The 22,254-nt window shown below is 44.6% G+C and overlaps 1 protein-coding gene across 1 annotated transcript in view; it reads right to left on the reverse strand.

Moving 5' to 3' along the window:
- Window positions 1–2,689: 2,689 nt before the first annotated feature.
- SCAF8 (SR-related CTD associated factor 8) overlaps window positions 2,690–22,254 on the reverse strand; it is a 202,828-nt gene continuing 183,263 nt past the window's right edge. The window contains exons 22-23 of the transcript XR_004820209.1: window positions 18,071–18,159; window positions 2,690–2,845 (exon numbers count right to left, since the gene is read on the reverse strand). The gene's annotated coding sequence lies outside the window, so the exon portion shown is untranslated. The remainder of the gene's footprint in view (window positions 2,846–18,070; window positions 18,160–22,254) is intronic.

Raw genomic sequence — 22,254 nt, forward strand, 5'->3', positions numbered from 1 at the left:
TTTGTTAATTCGGGATGCCCCCTAGTTCCCTGCCCCTTTTCTTCTCTCTGGATGTGAAATAAGGTCCAAGAGGAAGCCAGGGGGTGGGGGCAGGTAAGAGATTCCTAAGAATGAGGGCAGAGCTGGCCCAGCATGAGGGACATGTGATTGGCACACATGCCTTAGGGCTCTGAGTCCTTCTAGCCTGGACCTGGACATCACACTTGGCCTTTATGGTAAACGCTGCCGCATAAGCCCCACGCGGGGGGCTCCCACCAGCAGGACTCCATAGGCTGTGTTCTTGCTTCAACCTGGAGGCCTCTTCTGTGCCTTCCTTGGGGAACTGATAGGTTTGGGAAGTCCCCCTCCCACAGCACTTGGGGCCCTTGGGGGTACACAGGACCTAAAAGCTGTTCTCTGGCTCTCAGTCTAAAGTTGGCTTTTTTTTTTTTCAGTTCACTGCTCCACTGAATGGGGGCTTCTCAAGCAGCCCCAATTCCCTGGGGGCTGACCCCCAGGGACACTACTTTGGGATCTCCAAATCTTCTCTAGGTTATTTTATCCCCATCCAGGGACAAGGGCACAGCCTCAAATAGCAACCAGCTAAACTCTCTGCTCCCCTGGCCTTGTGCTTATCTCCAGTCTCAGAGTACGTTTGTGCATGGGTTGCGGGGGGGTCATTGTCCTTAGGATATCACACATTCTTCTCTATTCTACAGTTTCCCTTTGAAACACCCAAATGAACAATCTGGTTCTTAACTTCATGCTTCTAGAGATGGAAAAAGAGCTTATATTAGACTAACCCTTCTGAAGTGAAAACCTAGCAGTAAATATGGATAAACCATTAGGCACACAAACTCACGTTTGGAGTCATTAAAGAGCTGCCCACACACGGAGGTCTAGGACCAAAATCTCTGAGAAAAGGGAATTCTGGAGAGAGGAGCCCACCATTCAGGTTCCTTTTCTCCTAGAGGTGTTTGCCAATCACTAAACTACCAAGACAGCCAAAGAAAAGGTATCTGCAAGAATTGGGCCCCATAAAAGTCTGGCAACCAGACGATGTATAGAACTTAGACAAATCAATTAATTTAAAAAATCAGTCATTGCAATTAAAAGTGGGCAAAAGATTGGAATAGTTACTATACAAAAAAAAGATACCCAAATAGCTCATAAACATACGAAAAGATATTCTACCTCAGTCATCAGGGAACTAAAAACTAAGACAACAAAGAGACCCTATGGCATACCCTCCAAATGGCTAAAACTAAAAAGACAATCATCCCAAGTGTCAGCAAAGCTGTGTCTAAGTCTCATAATTGCTGGTGCGAGTATAAATTCATACAATCACTTCGGAAAAACTTTATGACAGTGACTACAAAAATTGAATAGATGCAGAATCTATGATCCTGAAATTCTACTCCCATGCATATACCCAACAAAAATGCACTTAAATGTGTTCAGTGTAGGTATAAGACCATTTATAGCCACGTTACTTGTATGTAATAGTCCAAACAAGACACAGTCCAAGTGTCCCTCGATAGTAGAATGGATTGAGTGTGATATATTCATATTATGGAATACTATACAGCACAGAAAATAAATCAACTCTTGAGTGAATCTTACAAACGTAGTGTTGACGGAAAGGAGCCAGACATAAATTAATTGGTACTAAGTAGTTCCATTTCTAGAAAGTTAGAAACTGGTGAAACTGAAGTCTGGTGTAGGCTTCAGGATAGTGGTTACCCTGCTGGCTGTGAAGGGACCGGGGAAGGGAGGTGCGCTGGTAGTGTTCTATTTGTTGAACCGGACTGTGGTTACACAGATGTGTTCACTGCAGTAAATCCGCAAAGCTGTGTCTTAGAATCAGTGTCTTTTTCTGTATTGAAGTAATTTTAATTAAAATGTTAGTAAAACAAGCATTCATCACACAGACTCTTGACGTCGAACGTCAGAGCTATAGCTTTTAACGCACTTGGTCTTCGTGTAAAATAGGATATAAACATCGTTAGGACTGGAATGGCTTTTTGCATCTTATCATTAGACCTGATCCCATTTGCCTGTTGGCAAGGCCTGCTCATGTTCCTCGCCTTCAGACTGAAGTTCTTGAGGGGAAATATCACTCCATTTTTGTGAGCTCACCTCCAGATTTTGCTTGTTTCAATTTGCTATGAATCTTCTTGAAGTCCCGCTAGAGTCCCTCAACCTAAGGACTCCTCTGCCCCCAAAATCAAACTTGCTCTCAGTGTCCTGCCTCCAGCATGGAGAACAAAAAGACAGCAAGCTCCTCTTCAGAGGAATCCTCGAGACCAAGGACCACCACTCCCAGACCTGACCCCTCTAGCCACCTTGATCTGCCCTTATTTTCCTTTGTCCCACTCCGTCGCCGCATAAAACGTCCCTGGTGTGGTCAGCTGCCTTCTGATACTGCACGCCGTCTTGGCGACAGAGACTGTAGGGTCCTAAAAGGCAGAACTGTGCCTCACAGTCCATTTTATTTTATTTATTTATTTTTTCACACTCCATTTTAAATGCCGCCGCTTTGGCATGGTTTCTTGAGCAAAGCCGCTGCTCAGAACTACTTGCTTTTTTCCATCCTGGCCTCCTGAGGGGTGAGGATGGGAGAAGGAAGAATAGGAACATCCTGAGCTTGGTTTAATCCTTTGATATAAGAACCTGCCACACTCACGTGACTCAAAGCTTCATGATACACAAATGTGTCTGTGGGTCCCACATGGAGAAGTGGCAGAGTGGGGGGTAGGCCGTGGTGAAGCTTCCGTCCAGAAGCAGATGGGGAGCCTGGAGAAGGGCCTCGGGATTCAGCAGCACCGGCAGAGCTGGGCTGGGAGCAGACCCTCAGAGCTCCTCCCTGATGAGGAAAGAGCCAGGGTCAAATCTTGGTTCTACTCGAAAGTATCATTACTAATGACAAAGGGTACTCATTGCTTGTTATGGCATGTCAGGCACCGTGCTATCTTAGTTCACCTTCAAATCAACACAAAAGGGTAGAAACTATTTTGCAGATGAGACAACTAAAGCCAAGACAGGAGAAATAATTTGTCCAAGTTTTCGTGGCTAGTAGAAATAGTAAAGCCAGGGTTCAAATCCAAGTTTGCCATCCTCCAAAGCAAGGGCTAAGGAAGACATGAGCATACGGGACTAGTAACTAGTGAAAGCAGCCTCAGATGTGACAAGATGTGCACACAAATAGCTATCTACCAGACAGACTGAGAAGTGCCACAGGAAGTGAACAAGCAAGTGTCATGATCGTTTTTGGCTGCAGGGGACTCCATCAAGAATATTAAGGTGAGCATGGAAATTTTATCTCCATGTTACAATATTGTGAAAGACTGAATTTTCAAATTGAAAATTTTCTGTAATGACACAGTGGGGCCGAGCTGAGCAGACACTTTCAGAATTCCTCCTTGCAGAGGAAAGATCCTGGATTTAAATATCAGTGGAATATAATTGAGAAGCTAGAGCTGTCTCGAGGATGTCCCCTCCTGGCCACACCTCTGCCGGGTCCCTCCTAGCACCACAGGCAAGACCACAGGAGCCTTAGTACTGTGCATGCTCTCTAAATGCCTCTCCGGGCCATGGAATGTTCGTGAATTTTCATTGCAGTATAGACAACCACTTACCTGTTTGAAAGAAAAGCGAAATGGGAAAGACTGCTTTCATAAATGATTGCAGGGTATATAGCATCTATAGAAAATAGTAATTTTCTTTTTAAACAAAGACATGACTTCATTGTCATTGCCATATGTTTACTATAATATACCATTTGTGGAAGTTGCTACAAGTCACCCCCCAAAACTTCAATATTTACATTCAGCCATTTATATTTATATTTAGGCACTGTGGTTTGCAGCATTTGTTTGGGGCCTCAAATTTTAGGGGAAGGCCTACAGATTTAGGGCCAGCCTAAAGTACCAAAATTTGGTAATGGGGAAGACATGAAGAAGATTCCTATTCAAGAAATATTTGCAATTTATTTGTGCAGAGCACCTTTTTCTTGAAAATCTTCTAAGTTTCCAGTTCTTTTATTGAGGCTTTATTTGAAAGTCTGGCTCATGGGTTCCCAACCTGTGAGCTGAAACATACTGTAACATTTTCACAAAAATAGTGTGATATAGAGAAGCAGAATGCATTGCATCTCCCATTTGCTCCGACAGTGCATATTTATTTATTTATTCCTTATTCATCAACTAAGGATGTACTCTGTGCCAAGCACAGCACCAGGCCCCTGAAAATAGAAAGACATGGCTCCCACTCTACAGGAAGTTCCAGAGCATGATGAGTAAGGCTTATCCTGCTCTCGGACATTTTGGGGGCCAAGGAAGTGGGGGCAGCTACACCTAATACCTAGCATGCTGTCATACAAGAAGGAAGCAAAGAAGCCCAGCCCGAAGAGTTGGAGTCATCTGTCCATCATCAGCCTGGTGGCTTTGTGACAGTTTTGGCTTTAGCTTGATGCCCAAGTAGCGCATCTCTATCTGAAGAAGTGTTTGAGTTGCCATTAGAAAGGACATGGGGATACTTTGTAAAATATCAAAGTCTTAGATCAGAGCCAGAAGCAAAGGGAAAAACACAAAATCATGTTGCATTTCAAAGCTTAATTCTGCAACACAGTCTCCAAGGTAATACGGTCTTCCTGTGTTCCTCATGCAGTTTTATTTTCTGGTTACCCCCCAAAATATGTAGACATTATTATTTTTTCAAGATTTATTTATTTATTTGAGAGAGAGCGAGAAAGTATGTGAGCGGGCTGGGAGGGGCAGAGGGAGAGGGAGAATCTTAACCAGACTCCCCGCTGAGCAGGGAGCCCGACTTGGGTTGTGATCTCAACACCCTGAGATCAGGACCTGAGCTGAAATCAGGAGCCAGACATTCAGCCAACCGAGCCACCCAGGCGCCCGGAGACATTATCTGCTCACGTCCTTGCTGAGGAAATGCGGGAGCACTGGCTATGGTAGCATAAAAGTCCTAGTCAAAATAAATACATGGGCTCTACTACTGCTTCCATTAGTTTCTAGCCATTTGACTTCAGAGAAATTCCTTCATTTTTCCTTTGGCTTCCTCAGTTTCCCCATGTGTCACGTGGAGACAGTTCTACCTCCCTGGGTTGTTGTGACAAGTTATATGTGTGGTGTTCAGGGCATGGCCCCACCAGGGACAGGTATATATGTATATTCTATTTTATTTTATTTTTAAAGATTTTATTTATTTGACAGAGAGAGAGACAGCGAGAGAGGGAGCACAAGCAGGGGGGAGTGGGAGAGGGAGAAGCAGGCTTCCCGCGGAGCAGGGAGCCCGATGCGGGGCTCGATCCCAGGATCCCAGGATCATGACCCGAGCCGAAGGCAGACGCTCAACGACTGAGCCACCCAGGTGCCCCATATGTATATTTTAATACGTTAAGATTGTTAGCATTTAAATATCAAATTTTCCAAAATTATAATTGGTGTTGTGTTATTTATTATATATACGGAATTTTGAGAATTCTCAAAGGTTTTGAAGGAGGTGATTTTCCAATATAAAAATAAAAGAAGGTGGGCGCCTGAGTGGCTCAGGGGGTTGGGCGTTTGACTCTTGATTTGGGCTCAGGTCATGATGTCAGGGTGGTGAGGTCAAGCCCCCCCTCCGTGCCGGGCACGGAGCCTCTTTAAAAAGACCCTCTCTCTGCCCCTCCCACCCCACTTGCTCTCCCTCTTTCTAAAAAAATAAATAAATAAAACAAGCCGGGCTCTACCTGCTTTTAAAAAATCGCACTGCACGGTGCTGTGTTTCTCTGTGGAAGTGGGAAGCATTCAGAAAAAGCCAACGGCAGCCGAGCCTCAAATACCGCCCCGCCTCCCACACAGCACATATGGTTTCCTACTTTCTCCAGCAGCGTGAGTCTAGTTTCAGCCTTTGAAAAAAGCTTCCCCAATTATATGACATTAGTCATTTACCGCGTAGTAAGAAGGCACCAGAAAAGAGCATTCCGGATTTCCGTCTCACGGGAAACGTTGGCAAAGGTCTGGAACCGCGTGTCACAGCTGCCCGTACTGGGCTTCCCGCCCTGCGGTGCCCACGGCCCGTTCTCATTCCCGCAGTGGCACTTCTTCAGCCCCGACCGACACTTCGCCCCATGAAGGAAATATGAGTCCCCATTTCTGCCAACCTTCTGGGGAAAATGCTTCTGGCTGCCCCAGGGTAGGACGCTTCCCTCCCTCTCGTGGTCCCGTGGGAGGGTCAGCTCACCATTGAACTTGGACTGCGGAACTCTGGGTATTAATTTTACACACATGACCAAGGAAAAACAATTTATTGAGTTGTTTTAACTTAGTAATTGTGACAAAGGAGGTTCTCTGGGATGGGGAAATGCACGTGGCAGTGCAGAGGAGTCTTTCTAAAACTGAGGCCGAGGAATGGCACAGAAGGTCTGTCTCACATCTGAGGATGCGGAGGGAGCCTTCCAGTGCTCACTCATGGGCTCTTCCTACAAAACAAGGGCAGAGTCTGTCCATGTCTTTGGTGGGGCGGGGGGAAGTTTGCATAATTTATATGGTGACTCGCCTGTAAACCTTAATTAAAAATCTGCTCAAGTTGTGTGAAATGAACAATAGCTCAGTAAAACAGCTTCATGGTAGGGTTCTCTCCTGAATAGAAAATTGATCCGGAAGATAAATCCAAATGCCTTTTTTCCCCCCTTGAATCCAAGATATACATAGAAACTCCCAAGTCCAGGGAACTCCTTAGTTTAAAACATTTAAGTCATATCAACTGAGCAAGAAGAATTTTTGAAACACACTAAACTTTTCATGAATTTTGTCATTAAAAATATTCCAAATTAATTAAGGGAAAATTAGTCTGAAAAAAAAATGTTTTTGAGAGAGAGAGAGAGTGCTCAAGAAAGCACTTGTGAGGGCAGGGGAGGGGCAAAGGGAGAGAGAATTGTAGGCAAGCTCTACACCCAGCCCTGATCCCTATGTGGGGCTTGATCTCATGACCCTGATATCATGACCTGAGCCAAAATCAAGAGTCAGGCGTTTAACTGACTGAGCCACCCAGGGCCCCGAGATGTTTTTAAAGGAGGGTTCTTAGGGGTGCTTGGGGTGACTCAGTTGGTTAAGCATCCAACTCTTGATTTCAGCTCAGGTCATGATCGGAGGGTCATGAGATTGAGCCCCGAGTGGGGCTCTGCGCTGGGCATGGAGCCTGCTTGAGATGCTCTCTCTCCCTCTCCCCCTCCCCCACTTGTCTTTTTTTTTTTTTTTTTTTTTGGTCTTTATGTTTTAAAAGTATTTTCTACATCACTCTTTCAGGCGGAGGAACCTAGAATTGAAAAGGGTGTCAATGGACTATGGCTAAAATATACCAATTTTAGTAGGGAGAAGACCGTCTGAGGTCAAACCTATTTGTGCATTTCTACATCCTCAACACATGGCCCTGTCCTGGAATATACTGGACACTCTTAAGTGTTCAATAAATGAATTAATACATGAATGAATCCCTTAAAAGGATGAACTCAGTCACTAACAGAACAAAGAAAATTGTTCACGAGAAAGAAGAAGAAAACATAATTAGAATTAGAGTCCAAAGGCATAATTTACCTAAGACATGTTTCTGTTGTGCTAAACCTATTTCTTCTTTCTCTCTGCCTTAATCTTCTGGTGGCCAATGTTTGTGTCGTTTGTGGGAAGGTGGGGTGGACAGGAAGGGATAAAGGTACTGGCCACCATTGTAGGTACCTGCTTAGTGTGTTCACATGAGCAAAAAAGGTGCATAAAGATCATTAAGTCCAAGCCCTCACTCTGCAGATAAAGAAAGTGAGAAATCATATGACCTGACAAAGGTCCTTGGCCCAACCAGCTGAACATAAGCAATATCATATCATTATTTATTGCTTTGGGAGGGGAAGGGTTATGTGATGCCAAAGGAAACTTATCATAGACCTATCTGATATCAGCTCCCCACCCCTAATGCTGGATTGCGTTTGTTTAGTTCAACTCAATTGATTGATTGTTTTTGCATTGATTTTAATGAAACAAGCTCAAAAATAATACTCTCTCTCTCTCTCTCTCTTTTTTTTTTTAGAGAGAGAGAGGGTATGTGCGTGCATGCGCACAAGCAGGGGGTAGGGGCAGAGAGAGAGAGAAAGAGAGAGAGAGAATTCCAAGCAGGCTCCAAGTGTGGCACAGAGCCTAATGAGGGGCTCCATCTCATGACCCTGAGATCATGACCTGAGCCAAAATCAAGGATGGGACATTTAACCGACTGAGCCACCCAGGCGCCCCTCAAAAAATAACACTCTTAAACTTTACTCCGAACAAAAATGGGGGAGTCCTTGCCGGAAATGCGTATGTCTGATCCCAACTCCTGAGATACTAATTCTGTGGACCTGCGTTGAGGCTGAAAAATGGGAATTTTTACAAACACATGCATTGATTTGGATGTAGAAACTGTACGCTGTGACGCTGTCCCGAAGTGGCTTAGCTCAGCCAGCAACTAAAGCAACACTTGCAGGAAATCCCACTGGCTGATTTATAGAGCTGGTCCAGTGAAGCGTGACGTGTGCAAGTAACAAGTGTACGTCCTGCTTTGAAGGCTACTGCTGTACCATCACTATTAGAGAGACATACTCAGTGATATGCAATCATATGCTGCTAATAAGTGCTGCATTCAAAGCCATTTATTTTTCTTAACTATTTGACACTTCGTGAAAGTCGAGTTCACTTCCCAAGACCAAGCTAAATGCTATGCTCGTAACATGATGGAGAGATCAAGAGACACCACCAAGACATCAGAAGGTCCTTGACAAAAGTAGCCAAGCCGGTCTAGTCCTGCTCACAATTGCATCCCTGGCACCCCACATTTGCTGTACACATAGTAGGTGCCTGAAAAAAATATGTGTTTATAAATTAATCCCATACAAAGGAATATAAAACAGTATGAACACTTGGATAAGGCCTCTGTGTATATAAATACCAAATACTTGTAATTATAAAATTGATTCATCCTTTCTCAGAAAAATAATTGATACGTTTGAGAAGGAATGAACTGTAAGTCTGGGAGGAAATGGAAGGTGAGAAATCCCAGTGCTGGAGGGGAAATGTGAACTTTCTTTCTGGGATCTGGCTATGTTTCTGATTCCCTAAACTTTCCATTACTCTAAGCCACAAGTTTCTGCAAGGCTCAGTGTATTTTAATTAAACCCCAGTGATGAACACAGACTTGCCAAACTTCATGCTGGTTTGTCCCACTGGGCTTCAAAGCAGGGTCTAGAGAAAACAGTGAGGAGGGGATCTCCTTCACCCACTCAGTAGGAGTTTGCATGACCCTCCCACAAAACAGAATCACAGAATCATGGGGGTTAAGAATTACCCTGCGCGTGTATGATGGTACTGAACAATGATCCTTCCCCTGCCTTCCAGGATCAGCATTCTGTTCTTCATTTGCCTGTTTTGTGTTCACAAACGAAAGGTCTGTCTGTGTGACTCAGGCTACGAAAATGCTTCTCTTGGCAGCCAATGTGGGTATTCCCCACTCAGACCTCAGCACAAGTCCAGGAGAAATAAGAGGGCCAGCACAGCCACCCTCCCCCGGTGCCATCCGTAATGGTCCCAGCGGCCTGTGCCAACAGCCACAGTGGAAGGTGGAGGCTAGAAGGGAAAGTGTGTCCTGAGCTAAACCCTTCTCAGAGAGGCAGCATTTTATTTATTTTTTTAAAGATTTTATTTATTTATTCATGAAAGACAGAGAGAGAGAGAGAGAGAGAGAGGCAGAGGGAGAAGCAGGCTCCCAAGGAGCAGGGAGCCCGACACGGGACTTGATCCCAGGACCCTGGGACCATGACCTGAGCCGAAGGCAGACGCTCAACCACCTGAGCCACCCAGGCGCCCAGAGAGGCAGCATTTTAAAAGTCAGTGGGCTTGACTGCAAGACGGTATCTCTTTTTATCTTTCCTTTCTTTTTTCTTTCTTTCTTTCTTTTCTTTCTTTCTTTCTCTCTCTTCTTTCCTTTTCTCTTTTCCTTCCTTCCTCTTACTCTCTCCCTGTTTCTCGCTGTCTTCCTCCCTCCCTCCTCCCCACCCCTCTCTCCCACCTTCCCTTCCTTCCTTCCTTTCTTCCTTCCTTTCATTCTTTTTCCTTTCTTTTCTTTTTCCCTTGATCCCTCCTTCTGCCAGCCCTCCTTCTTTCTTTCCTTTCTTTCTCTTTGGGTCTCTCGTGAAAATAAAAAGATCAAAAATCTCCAAGAAATATTCAACCAGCAAAAAAAAAAAAAAAAAAAAAAAAAAAAATTCAACTGGCAGAGGTTTCTGTGAACAGCATTGGCCTTTCCCCAAATCTGTCACTCCTAGCAACTCAGCCCTTTGCTGTCCATGTGAGAGATACAGGTGGCCACTATGAAAAAGTACGGAGAAACAAAGAGAAAAGTCCATAACTAACCCTTACAGGATAGCCGCGCGTACACTCTAATCTGTAGAACATCCCCCCATGGGAGCCTGCGTGGTCCATGCATGTCACGCTCGCGACCCCCCAGTCCCAGGTAGCACCCTTGGCCACTGCATAGCACCCAAAGGCGTTGGCAAGATAATCTTGGTTCACAACATTGAACCATATTACATCTGAAACATATTCTGCAAAATGATTTTTGGACTCTGAACACAATTATGACCGTCACCAACTCTGCCGAGTTTACCAGGTAAATAAGGAAAAAATAGGTAGTTTAAATATTAAACACTCCAGGCTTTGGGACAATCGCCTCCTAAAACTAATTTTCCGTTTGCACACGTTCATTTGACAAAGAAGGGTAGGTTTCAGTGAACGGGTCTCCAGGGCCATCCATCCCAGGACTGACTGTTCCCCGGGGACACACGGGAAACTGAACCGCTGCAGCGCAGCCCGAGGGCCATAAAGTTCAAGTCCCGGAGGTAAATTGATATCTTCATGTTAGTCCAGGTCAGCATTTGCGGATGAGTTTTAAAGGGGAATTCAAGAAGATCTGGAGACAGCTCTAGGCTCACGTTTCAATGTTTCCAAGTCATTTTACTCCTGACTGGCCAGCACCTCAAATCATCCTCAGTGTCCCAGCGCTGCCATCTGCGAACAGGTGCGCTGAGTTGTGGCAGGGAAACGCCGAGCACTCAGCCCGGAAAATTGTCATGTGAATGATTTACGTGCACATCTTGAGCCCCACCAGGCACTAAAGAGATGGATGCTTCGCTACTAAATCTCACATTTGTCAACATTAATTTAAGGTACTCTGAGTTGGCAGTCAAGAACATACTTTTCAAATAAGCAGCCAAGTTTTCTTCCATTAAATCTTTAGGAGAATATATTACCAACTTCTGGGAAATACCATTTGCAAGAAGCTGAGCTGGAGTAGGTTGAGAAATTGGCCATGTAAAGCTTTAGACCGTGGGTCCACGTGTGATCAGCAAGTCAGATGGTGCCATTGCCTACAAGGCTTCCACAGCTGTCTCTGCCCAACCACAACCCCTGGGATGGCTCGGGCTGCCCTGTGGATTGTGCCACTCTGGGAGGAGGACCGAGAAGCACTGCAGCAACAGAGGACAGGTTCAGAGTCTGTGCTCAGAGAAGGATATGAAATGAAGAGCTCTGGACCACGAGCTCTCGGAGCTCATAATCCAGCTGAAAAATAAGATGGCGCCCATGAGAGTATGAGCAACGCTGCTGAGCAGCAGGTGACCATGTACCAAAAGATGGGACAGAACTTTGTGGAGGGAGGGGAGAGCATGTTGGAGGGACAGGCAATGTGGTGCTGAGGCAAGCTAGAGGCCCAGGACCAGCAGAGGAGGAGGAAGGGGCCCAAGTGGGTCATCAGGAAGGACAAGAGATTGAAGCAGAGGTCATGGTGGGACACAGAGTACCCTGAAGGTCGAGCTGGCAATGGACTGTCCTCTGGGCACCCCAGAGCACCAACGTTTTCTGAAGAAGGGAGAAGAAACCAAAGTTTTATGAAGATTGACACAGAGGCTGTGCTCTATCGGAAGGCAAAGCAGAAGCCTGGCAGTGGACAGAGCCATTAGGACATTGTCGTCATCCCCTAGATCCATGGGTTCGAGTGACAGGTGTGTACTCCCACGTGTGCTCAAGGTGATCCACTAAGGTAACAGGAAGAAAATATCGGAATTCTTATTTGCATTTACTTTTAAAATTCCCTTGGTTTTTAGTGTATATTTTACGTATCTTAAATAGTTTAATAGAAACTGCGTATGTTACCAACTGACACGTGTCCCTGCCAAATTCAGGTGCTGAAGCTCCAACCTCGAATGTGACCGTATTTGAAGATAGGAGGTAATAAAGGCTGAACAGTCTCGTAAGGGTGGAGCCTTATTTTGAGAGGACTGGTGTCCTAATAAAAAGAGGAAGAGACACCAGATCTCCCTCTTCTCTCACCCTCTGCACCCCCAGGCTCCCCTCCTGTGCACGCACAGAGAAGAGCCCATGGGAGGACACAGGGAGAAGGTAGGTGTCTATAAGCCAGGAGGAGCGTTGTCACCAGAAACCAACCCTGATGACACTTTGATCTTCGACTTCTGGCCTCTAGGATTGTGCCCCCCCCAAAAAAATGCCTGTTCTTTAAGCCACCCCGTCTGTGGCAAACAATCAGCAGACTAATACAACAGATAACACATAAACGATCTATATCTGGAAGAGTCAATTATATCTCAATTAAAAAAAAACTTTTAAAATTTGAGGTCCGTATATGAACATATTTTTGCTAATATGCATGATCAAAAGGAGTCTGGGGGGGAAATGCTCTAGGTGCTAGGGGCCCGAGTAGAGATGGCAGTGAGTGTTAAGAGCTATTTCAGAGGGAAGATAGAAACTCGGTGAGCCACTTGGATGTAGGAAATGAAAGGAAAAGAAGTGTGAATATAAGCTCTCAGTTTTTCAGTCTAGGAGACAGGGAGAGCTATCTGTATCCCTGTCACAGAGGGGATGGCAAGACTTGATCCCACAGGAGCATCAGAGAAGCTCAAGGACCACAAGGGCTGGTGGAATGCCCTCAGAATGAGAAAGAGAAGGCACCAGAAGGGTGAAAGGAAAATGGGAATTTCAGGGCCACAGAGTTCAAAGGAAGAGAGACTTTCAAGAATAGTTTGGGCAACAGCATCAGGGAGGTCAAGTGGAAGGACCTGAGAAATGCCTTTTGGAATTGCAGGAGGTCACCGAAGACTTTTTGAAAGTGAATTCATTGGTGGGGAGAGAGTGGACATTGGATGGTAGGGGGTTAAGAAGGGACAAATGGAGAGGAAATTAAGGCAGCAGGTAGTGTTTGGATTTCAACCGTGAAAATGTCAGTATCAGAGTCAGAACTGTGTAGGGTGGGAGGTTGTGACGTGTGAGCTTTTCCCTTTATCTTGGACCCCAGAGGAATTCCCCGTGACTAGTGAAACAGTGATAACGGGCTGGGTATGTGGGATGGGGGTCAGGGTGGCGAGGCGACAATAAAGTATTCCATCCTGTTCCAGAATCTTCCAGACAGCTCTAGTTTTGTGTATGAGTTTGTGTAATAGAATATAAGGCAGCTCCAATTCTGTAAAGCCAGAAGGGACACACAATACTCAGATCTACAAACTGATTAGAAATCTGGAAATTTCTCCCAATCTTCACATCTTCCTTGAAAGTTTAATGTCAGAGGAAGTTCTGACATAAATGGTGGGACTAAATGGTGGGAAGAGGTTGGAGTTCATTTGGGCATCAGTATCAGGGTCTCATCCACCAGCACTCGGACACCCAGGAGACCATCCATTCCAGTATTCTGGCTTTGCCTGGGTGGAAAAGTATTTACCACCTATTTCACGAGTGTGCAAATGAATTCAAAGTCACACGTGAGAACTAAATGATATTTATAAAATTCTCTGAGATCCACAGATGAGAGGCACCATTTAAGAACAGAGTAAGTATTACCAGCTAATGACAGAGCACCCTGCGTAAATCAGATTCTCCCAGAAAATAAATCATGTCCTGGGAATAAATTCAGGATTTCTGGAACCCACATTAAACATTTTAGATGAAAAGCAATAATAACGGATAATACTTCAGTAGCCAATCTTTCTGCCTCTAGAATTATCTTCCTCATTCACATCCTTGGACATTTGTGGACCTCATACAGAACACTGACATCTGTCTGGTAGAATCACTGATTCCCAGGGCTGGAGGGGTCTCCAAGTCCAGCCACCCCTTTGCTCATTTAATCCCCTCAGTGATCCCCATTTGCATGTTCTTCCGTCTAAAGATAGTTTAGAAGTCCTTTTAACCATCCTTTGTATCTTTGCAAGCCAAGGCTCATTTAAGGCTTCTGCTGCCCTAAATCTCTTGTCATGTTCATCCCTGCTTAGTCACTCTTCTCTTTCTGTGTTTTTGCACATCCTTCTAAAATCGAATCCCACTGGCGGGGCCCCAGATTTTTTGCAATAATGGTTTTTGTGCACAGTGATTTGCCTGAATTTGACAAATAAAACCTGACATGACCATAGGGTCATGCAGCTCATATATATCCTCAGAGAGTGGTTCAACTGGTCACTGAGTGTTAGGTGATGAGGTCCTCTTTAATCCCTGAACTCTGATGTTACAATATCAGTCCCTGGCTTAGCATTCCTGAACAGTATACTAGTATCAGAGCACGACTGGTTAGAACAAACTAACGATGGGGATCAGGGCTGGCTGCCTGTCCTGGGCTTAGCTCTCTCTTGCCCAGATGGTCCAATGAACTTGCCAGGGCCTTTGGTTATAAGAGGGAGGGGCAGAGTGTGGGTGGCTCAGAGTAATCCCTGGAAAAACAGATCACAGTAGCATCTACATGAGGGATACCTCAGGCTGGAGCTGTACCCGGGAGAGAAGACAGTGACAGAAGGAAAGACAGGAGCCATGAGAATGAAGGTCTCATAAGAGAAATTCAGAGATTACTCAAGTTGTGCCTCTAGAGGGTCTCTTTCCATACTTGGACTCTCCATGCAGACACCTGCTGCATATTTGAAGAGAACCTTTTATAAACCCTGAAGTATGTGTGTGCATGCTTGGGGACGGATGGTTGCAGGCAAGTGTGTCCACGTGTGCTTGTATGTGTGTGTGCATGTGTGCGTGTTTATAAGGTAGGTAGGGCTGCCCATAGGGCAGGGTAGGGTGGCACTTGTCTGTTTATTCTCCACTGGCTCAGATGTTCAGGTAAGGGGAGCAGGTGGGGCTGGAAGGCGGAATGGACCCAATGCAAACACAGGGATCTACCCCTCCGTGCGCGCTCTTGAAATCTCTTTCAGAGTTCAAAGAGGTAACAAAAGGTGTGTGTGCCCAGGGTGAGTTTGACACATGTGAAAATATACCCCCAATTGTTTACCTTCTAGAATTTTACAGCGCAAATGAGGAGGCTGGTCCTAACAGCGTGGCAACAGAGAATGTCAAATGTTTAAGCTTCGGTCTCTCAGCATGCATGGGGAAATGGTTTATCTTGGATCCAGGGGCAGCCACTAATTCAATGACGAAGTAATAGAAGGAGGAGCCATCCAAAACAAAAGTTTCAAGGTCACAGAGAATTTTTCTTCTCATCCAAACACAACAGAATCTCATGAATGTCAGACCATGAGCATAGGCTGGAAAATTCCACAGAAGTGGAATTCTCTTGGTGTGAGATCTTCGTACCAGAGCTTCAGTTCACAGAGGTTCTCATCTCAGATTTATGTGTGAGGGTCACATAGGAAGCAGCTGAGGGGTGCTCTTAAAATTAGAGCACTTCACAGAAAGAGTGCAAAAATTGACTAGCAATCTCACCTTACCTGAAATCAGCCCCTTTGTATGCATCTGACCAAAAAAAAGCTAATCTCCAAGACCATATTGATTTTAGCCCAGTATTTGAATTTGATATTCATATTAAAATTCAATAGCAATATGTGTTAAAAGAACTCATTCAAAAATAGAAATTCAGGCAAAGTGTAGCCCCCACAAAATAGTGACAAGGAGGCACACCCTTCTCAATCTACCTCAAAAATCAACCTTATATTTTTTTCTATAGGGGTGGGAGGTGCTTTGGTCTGAATATTTATGTCTCCCCCCTCCCCAATTCATATATTAAAATCCTAACCTCAAGGTATTAGGAGGGGAAGCCATTGGGAAGTGATTGGATCATGAGGGTGGAGCCCTCCTGATTAGGATTAGTGCCCGTACAAAAGAGACCCGGGAGAGCTAGCGTGCCCCTTGTACCACGTGGGGAACACTGGGAAGGCAACACCGTGAGGAAACTGGCTCTCACCAAACACCAAATCTGGGATGCCATGACCTGGGACTTCTCAGTCTCTAGAATTGTGAGAAATAAAAGTGTATTGTTCATAAGCCATTGAGTTTATGCATTTTTGTTATAGCAGCGCAAATAAACTAAGGCTTTAAAGGTACCTAAAATGGGCTTCAGAGACCCCTAAAAGGCCTATATGCTTAGAAGCATCTGGAATCAAAGCAGTGGTGATGCCTTCCTAGCCTGGTGATTCTACTATTTAATGAAGAATAACTGAAGAAACCCCTAAGATTTCAGGAAATATTATATTTCCATTCAGCTTCTTTCAGCCAAACGTTCTAAAATTTCCAGAAAAGATCCATTACCTACAAATCACTGTTGCAATTTGCATGTACTAATCTTCAAGGGAAAACACACAGTTTCATTGAACTTAGTCTTTAGTGAGCACTAATAATAGGCAACACTTATATAGCTCTTACCACATACCCAGCATTGTTTCTAGTACTTCATATGCATTATTGCACCTGACACACACAAACCCTGAAATGTAGGAAATTTGATGACTCCTGTTTTATAGAGGAAGGAAGTAAGATGGGAGGTGGAGTCTAACACAGTCAGTAAGTGATAGAACTGGGATTAGAACCTGGGTAGTGAGGTTCCAGGGACTGGTCCCTTGACTGCCTCAAGATGAGGGAGTCCTTGACTAGAAGGGCACCCAGTCCAGCAGGAGGGAGAGAAAAGTAAAAGTGTAATATGGCCATGATGTGGTGACTGTAGGACGGAGGTGTGTGCAGGGGCCGTGGGCACATGGGGGAGGCCGTAGCCTGGTACAGTGGGTCCCCAAAAGGCTGCCCAGAGATGTAGTCACATGAGGGCATCTTGCAAGGTGGGTAGGGGAAGAAGGGGCTGGATGGAGATCAAGCCAGAAAAAGAAGAGCAAGAGCAAGGACACGGAGGGACCCAACACATGATGGGTCCAAGGGTGAGGAAGGGATGTGAGAGATGAGGCTGAGGACGGGGCAGGGTTGGGTCACAGAGCCCTTGAAAGCCAGGTCGGGAAGCTGAGTTTAATCTTGAGGGAGGTGGGAACCATTCAGGGCCATTCTCAGGGGAGGAAAATAGTGGGACAAGCATCTTGTTTTACGGGGAAGGTAGAGCAGGCCATGGAAGCTGGTCAGAAGGTCAACGCAGTGGGCAAGATGAGCCCAGGAGGAATGGGCTAGAAGAGCGCAGCCGACATCAGCTTCTTTTACTCTCTACACGAGCGCCCATGTGACAGCCCCTGAATCGTGTGGAAGCTGAACACATGTTCACTTTGAAAACAACAAAGGTAGGGCGCCTGGGTGGCTCAGTTGGTTAAGCGACTGCCTTCGGCTCAGGTCATGATCCTGGAGTCCGGGGATCGGGTCCCGCATCGGGCTCCCTGCTTGGCGGGGAGTCTGCTTCTCCCTCTGACCCTCTTCCCTCTCGTGCTCTCTATCTCTCATTCTCTCACTCTCTCAAATAAATAAATAAAATCTTTAAAAAAAAAGAAAACAACAAAGGTAAGGGAGTCTTTTTTGACATTTTGGGTGGGGGGGGGGAGCTTAGCTTTCAAGTTGAACCACTTATTATCTGGTTTTCTTCCCCATCAGAATCTCCCTGGGAGGCAAAGCCCAGAGAGAGCACACGAGAAGCTTCTGATAACCTCTCCACACCAAGCATTTTACTTTTCCTAGACATCTGAAAAAACTGTGAATTTAATGCCAAAGCAGGTCATATGTTCCCAGTCACCCTGCTAACTTCAGGACAGCCTGAGCATTAGGAACCTGGGTGTGCAGATACCAGCTGGTGGCAGACGGAATTCACTACTGACCTTCTTAAATTTAATCCAGACAGCCGAAGAGGAAAGACTTCATATTCTGCTAGGCTTAGATGCTCCGTGATCCTCCGAGCCATTCTGTCCTGGAAGAAAACAAGTTGGTTCGTTAAATCGCCCGCATGTGAATTATCAATTCACACCACGTGAAAGGAAACGCTCACATTTCATGGGCAAGATGAAGTACAATTCTTAAACAAATTACTGTGACAATTCATGCAAAAGCTCGATTTCTGAAGCTTAATTGATACAGCTCACAGATAACCTGACTCATTGGCTCTTAGGCCAGTAAAACATGCATTAGACCTCCCGTGTAACTAGTGTTACATAGAAACAGCAAGAAACTGTTAGAGAGAGAAAAGGGTTTAGGCGCCGTACTTAATTCAGACTCCACAACTGCGATAGGTTTTCATCGGAATGTTATCTCCCCAACGGTCAACGCATTCCAGTGAGTGTAAAATGAAGGACTCCAAAGTTCGTGTTTGGGATCACAGACTTTTGAGGACAGGTGAAATTCCCCTTTTCATAGACGAAGAAATGATACCTGCAGAGGCTGCCCCACCACCAGTTACTGCTGGAATCAGAGGTTCACCAACCAGTGTTCTTTCTGCTACGACAGACTTAATTTAGGTGCCGTGCCTCTGAAGAGCGAGACCTCGTGAAGACTTTCGAGTCACAAAACCCTCCCTAGGGGTTAAGTTTAAGTTTACATGTGAAGTTTAAACTTACTTTATAGGCTTTTAAAAAGTGGAAGTAATTTTCATTTTAGAAATTCTAATAAGCTCAAGTCTTTACTTTTCATGGAGAAATGAGTCCTGGGCCAGGATAGGACAAAAAGGACTCTCCCCCCATGACCTGCCCATATTTTCAGCCTGTTCCTGAAGGGCAATTTGTCCCTGGCTCCATGGCAACTCAGAAAATCCCAAAGTACTTGAGCCGGCTGAGGCCTTAGCCTAATGGAATTCAAACCCACACTACACTTAAAAACACACATGCGCGTGCGCACGCGCGCACGCACACACACACACACACACACACACACACACACACACACACAAACTGCAGTGCAATCAGACGGTGAATTAAAGGGAGAGCTAGTCTAGAAAACCCTAAAGAAACATATGTTAATTGAGCATCTGTCCGTGCTAGGCCCTGGGTTCTCTCCCCTAAATACATGGTCTCACTGAGTTCCTAAAATTGCCAAGCAAGGTAGGGATGGGCATAAAGATTCAGGCTGAGTTCTTCCTTCAACAAATATTTGCACGAGCATCTGCTACATGCCAGGCACCAGAGTATACAAAGTATACGAAGGAGAAATAGACATACTTTGTTTTCTGCCTGCAGTGAGGTCACAGCCTAACAGGGAGGGGGAGTAGGGAGTCAGGTGCATTCACCAGCACTGTGTTGGTCACACAGCAGCTTGTGCCTTGTTAGATGATCATGAAATTAATTTAGTGGGTCTTGATCAGCATTAAAAATAAATGAATGAACAAATAAATCAAGTAGACCAGAACAGCACAGAATAAGAAATATCAGCATGCACGCGGTAAAGGTAAGGAAACTCACATGGATTAATGTCTGTATATCTGTATTGATTGTGTATATGTCTGCGTGTATGGGTTTGCAATGTAAAATGTATTTCCTTTAGTGGGTCATGGTGAAAAGAAGCATGAAAGCTCTCCAGTTATAGAACAAAGTGACAAGTGCTCTATTAGAAGTTCACACAAAATGGTAGAGCAAAAAGGAGTCAGCGAGTGTCTGCCTGTGGATCCATTAGCACCTGGCCCCAGAGGGAGCTGGGAACAATCTTGGTTTCTCACCAAAGACAAATTCTCTTAAGGATGGGATGTCCAAACCTAATAATGCTCAGCGTTAGGACAAGCTCGACAAGGACTGGTATGAAGTTTCAGGGACTAGAGGTAGGGATCCCTTCTCCTGCAACATTGGAAAGAAGGTGGGCACCTCTGAAGCCAAGAGAAGGCACAATATTAGCTCTGTGTTTGCACAGTGAAGCCAGGCTGAAGAAGAGGGAATTAAACCTCAAGAAGATGGAACCCATATCTAGCCCTGATTGCTAGATGTGTGGGAGCTGCTGGAAGGTCCACCAGCACCAGATAGGTCTGGAATGAATTCGCATCCTCCCACTGTCGAGAGAGGGCAGGAAAGAGCCTCTGGAGTCTGGAAAGCGGGGAGATGGGAAGTCAGAGGCGGGGCCCTTTAGGTGATCCTAATCTCAAGAGCAACCGCCCCCTCTGGGATGGCAGGTTACTGCAATCTCCCTTATCAGGATAGAATCATTATTAAATTTTCTCTTCTTTTAATAAAGCTACCTTCAGATATTCTAGATACCATGTTGATTGTTTGAGGATCGGTGGCAGTCCGCTAGACTGCCATGCAGAGATACCTCCTCCAGTTTCCAAGTGAGGATTCAGGGCAAGAGAAATAAAGACCTTCCTATAGAATAAGATGAGTGGGGCGCCTTGGTGGCTCAGTCGTTAGGCGTCTGCCTTCGGCTCAGGTCATGATCCCATCATGATCCCAGGGTCCTGGGATCCAGCCCCGCATTGGGCTCCCTGCTCAGCAGGAAGCTTGCTTCTCCCTCTCCCACTCCCCCTGCTTGTGTTCCCTCTCTCGCTGTGTCTCTCTCTGTCAAATCAATAAATGAAATCTTTAAAAAAAAAAAAAAGATGAGTCACTCAGGTTGTAAGGCTCGCTGACATGGGAGTTAAGTGACTGCAACAAGAAGTAGCTCAAGGGGCAGTCAAGATCATTATGTTATTTTGGTGACTTGGTTATTCCATATTTATCATTTAACAAGCAATGACATGAAATGAGGTCAAGATTAATTATCATATGTGTTATTTAATCCACATTTCCCTTGTACAGACTTATGATAATAAAGTGTTTTTTTTTTTTAAGTAATCTCTCCATCCAATGTGGGGCTCCAACTTACAACCCCGAGATCAAAGAGTCACATTCTCTACCTATTGAGCCAGCCAGGTGCCCCCAGACTTATGACAAGAACTAGGTACTACACAAAATAAACAGCCCCCAAAATATATAGAAAAATAACAATTCGATGTTTATGTTTTATGTTTCCTCACCTATCATGTGTGACGGAACCATACAAAAAACAGTCTTTCATAAGCTCCCCTTCACTATAGGTGATGGCAAAGAAAGAATACCAGCATATGTTGAAAGCAGGAGAAATAATTAGGGTATGAGTGTTTATTCTATTAAGAACAAATAGTTTATGTTAAAGTGCTTCATGAACTACATGGTATTCTGAAAGTATTGACCATTTTTTAGTTATTATCAATGCCAATAAATTATTACTAAGTAAAAAGTGAAAAGCATTAGTGCTCACAAGTAGATAAAATTGTATTTGATGCTTCCCGAGTATGTTGTTTTTCACACATCTTTAGTTTTAAACCAAGGACTCAGGTGTCACTAACATTTTCAAGGGTTAACAATAATTAGGCGGAAAGTTTAATAAATAATTGTTCTTCGTAAGAGAAGTACAGATTGACTTTGATTATTAAAAATGATCTTCATTGTACAGAGAGAGAAACAGAGTGATTTGTCCAGCATCACATGGTGGCGGAACCAGAATAGAAAGTCAGACCCCCATGACACCAGAGTCCTTGCATTTTAACTTTTTTTTTTTAAGATTTATTTATTTATTTATTTGACAGAGAGAGACACACAGCGAGAGAGCGAACACAAGCAGGGGGAGTGGGAGAGGGAGAAGCAGTCTTCCCGCCGAACAGGGAGCCGCATTTTAACTTCTAACCTTGCTCATGATCTTGGTTGTTGGTTTGCTTTTTCATACAGAGCCATGAGCTGTTTTCTGTTCTTTGTCCAGAATAGAGACGATCATAGGTAATATAATGATTATATATCATAATCACACACATCACAAAATCAATAGTATCGTAGAATGGAAAGCTCTCCCCAAACATCAGCAAGACAACTTCATCTTTTCTATTGCTAAATCCAGATTCAAAAGTTTTTTGGTTCCTTAGCTTTCTTATTTTTTTTTTTTTTTTTTTTGGTTTGGCTATGTTTCAATTAAAATTAGGTGTTACCACCTTGTGTTTAGGGGGAAAAAAAGTCTTGACATAATATTTCACACAAGAAAAGTAAAGTGGGTGCGTTGCTGGTAGAATTTAACTTAAATA

Source organism: Zalophus californianus, chromosome 7 (genome assembly GCF_009762305.2).
Source record: "Zalophus californianus isolate mZalCal1 chromosome 7, mZalCal1.pri.v2, whole genome shotgun sequence".
NCBI classification, from domain to species: Eukaryota; Metazoa; Chordata; class Mammalia; order Carnivora; family Otariidae; genus Zalophus; species Zalophus californianus.